Below are 3,105 nucleotides of genomic sequence, written 5' to 3'. Positions count from 1 at the left end.
ATGATATGATATGATATGATATGATATGATATTATATATATTATTATATATCAGCCTTCTGAGAACATGGAGTCAGATTCTCATCTCTCACCTCGTCCTGGGGACCCCCTCAAACACCACAGGGACCAGCTGAGCCCCTGGGACATCCCTGACCTCGGGCATCACCCAGCGCCTTTGCAAACCCCTGCCAGCTCTCACTCCCTCCTTCCCTCCCTCCCACTGCTGCTCCCCTACAAAACCTTTCCCATCCTTCTCTTTCTCCACAGCCAGGCCCCGTTTGTCCCCAGCTGCTCTCCCGTGGTGAAGGGCAGCGCAGGAGAGGCTGCAGGAGGTGGGCACAGAGCTGGGGTGCAGCCCCCGAGCCCAGGGCTGGCACCTGGGGCTGTGCCCACAGCCAAGGGCTGGCCCCTACACAGCACCACAAACCAGCAGAGAATGCCCTGAGCTGGAAGGGACCCACAGGGATCATCCAGTCCAACTCCTGGCCCTGCACAGACACCCCAACAACCCCACCCTGTGCCTGAGAACAGTGTCCAAACCCTTGTGCAGCTCTGGCAGGATTGGTGCAGGGACCACTTCCTTGGGGAGCCTGCTCCGGTGGCTGCATCCCGAAATTTTGCCCTTTTCCTACCCATGGATGGACCTCAGGCTGGAGCAGTGACTGTCACCTCCTGCAGCCATCCTGCAGCCCTCCAGCAGCTCCATGCCTTGCTCCAGGACGAGGGATCTGAAGAGGTGCCAGCTGTGGGATGAGCTGTGCTGGCACCAGGGGATGCCCAGAGGGCTCAGAGGCACCCACAGCCAGGGCAGGAGGAGCTGGGGCACAGACACCTGGCCTGGGTCACAGGAATTGCTCCCTCCATGCCACCCACACATCCAATCCAAGGCAGCACCACTGTGCTCTGCCTTGGCACTTTTAAAATCATTCTCAGGCCTTTGCAGTGGAGTTGATCCCTCTTAGTTTGGGTTTTTCACCTTTGCTTCACTGTCACAATCCTGATGTAGAGAAGAAGAGCAAACAGAGGGAAGGTGATACCTCCCAAAACCACCCCTGCAACACCCCAACACCAAAGACACAACATAAACTTGTTTAAGATGAGCAATAAATTCCCTGTGATTATATTCTTTGCGTATTTTAGCAATATTTCTTTGAATACTGGGATTTATTTTCTGTCCCTCCCAGGCCAAGACTTATTAGCAAGAGCTTTAATGTTTTGTGTCCCCTCAACCCCTAAATCCTGAGTGTAACTTCCAAAACAACTGGAAGGCAAAGCTTTTCCTAGAAGTTATTTCCAGAAGGGCTCAGCCAAGGCTCAAAGGGCACAGTTCATCACAGGCTCCTTCCCAGCTCCAGAAACAGGAGCAGGAACAGGAGCTGAGAAGCTGCTGGAGCTCTTTAAGGAACTCTCCAAGGTGTGGAAGGTTGTGGAGGCTGCACGAACACTCTGGGGGGATCCCAGCCTTGCCTGCAGCCACTCAGTTGCTGGAAGGCAGATTTTTATCTAAAAAGAGCCTAATTTGGAGCCCAGAGCTGGAGGAATTGCCTGAACTGGAGCATCCTGGTGGGCTTGGCAGTGTGGGGCTTGGTGGCCAGGGAGGCCACCAAGTTTCTCCCAGATTTCATGATTCCATGATAAGAACCTGCACCTAGAGGTGGAACACAGGGGGTGAGGACCAAAGAGCCCAGGACCTGGCTGAGCATGGCACAGGGATTTATGGAATGGCCACTCCACAGCACAGGGGCAGGAGGTGGTGGGAGACACCCAAAATAACCAACGTGAGAGAAAAAAACCTCAAAGAAGCTGGTCAGATATTTTCCCTTGACAAAATGAAATTGATAAGCAACATATAGCACTGGAGAGCATCAGGAAAGGATGATAAATCAGGTGGAGTCCTGGGAAATGGGGCAGGTCAGGGCTGGGAGGATGTCCCCCTGTTTAACAGGTTTTGGTCCTTCTGTTTTAGCTTTTTGTTTCAGGTTTTGGGGGGTTTTCTGGTGTTTGTTGGGGTTTTTTGTTTGGTTTGGTTTGGTTTGGTGGTTTTGTCTTTGTTTTGTTTTGGTGGTTTGTTGTTTTGGTTTTTTTTGAGCTATAAAGTAAAATATTTGAAGCAAAATACTTTGAAGCAAAATATTTTTTCACCCCAATGAAAACAGACTTTCCCATGATGGCCAAACCAATCAGACTCCTTCCCAATCCCACACCTTAAAAAAAAAATAAAAGGCAGGGAATAGATAATTCCTTGCAGAAGTGCCTGTTTTCCCAAACAGAGCATTTCCCACCACAAGCAGCAGCTTTCATGCACAGCTGTGGGAAAGGCAGAGCTCAGCCTCACCACAAGGATGGGCCTTGCCAATGCTCCTGGGGCTTCCCAGGAGCTTCATTTCCACACAGTTCAGAGCATTTGGATCAAAAGGACAGAAGGGGCTGGAGGAGGCTTCACTCATCCTCCCTTCTCCCTTCCTGGCCCCCAGAGTGGGCACAGACCCTGTGACCCCCTTCCCTCTGCACTTGGGCTGCCCCGCTCCTCACAACTCTTGGATCCATGCATTTTATAGGTTTTTTTTTCCCTGAATCCCAGCAATATCTGCTTCCTGGGAGGCTGGAGGACAGGAGGAATGGCTTTAAGCCAATCTACCCACCCTGGGGGCAACCTTAGGGCAACCCAACCCAACCCAACCCAACCCTGGCTTCACCTTCAAGGTCCCTTGCCACGGATGCTGATGGGATTTATTTGTTCAGGCCAGGAACCAGGAATTTCCTCAGGACAATGGGAGGTCCAGGAGAGCTCAAGAAGGGTACAAAGGGTACAAGAAGTCTGAGAAACCCCCCAAGCTCAATGCTAGGGGCAGCCACTGCCCCTCACCACCCCTGCTCCAGTGTATCTGCTCTGGATTGCCCTGGCTCCAAGCCGCAGCAAGAGAAGGTGACAACCAATCCTGGAGGGTTTTTTGCTTCCCAGTCACCAGCTGGGGATTCCCTGTGGATAACAGCACCCAGCACCTCATCCATGAGTGAAAACCATCTCCACATGAGAGAAGAGAGCTCAGTCCCTTCCCCTGGGCAGGACCATCACCTCCAGGTGCCCCAAGGATGCTCCCACTCC

Source organism: Geospiza fortis, unplaced genomic scaffold, assembly GCF_000277835.1.
Source record: "Geospiza fortis unplaced genomic scaffold, GeoFor_1.0 scaffold23, whole genome shotgun sequence".
Lineage (NCBI taxonomy): Eukaryota > Metazoa > Chordata > Aves > Passeriformes > Thraupidae > Geospiza > Geospiza fortis.
The sequence above is the reverse complement of the archived record's forward strand: the minus strand, read 5'-3'. Positions refer to the sequence as shown.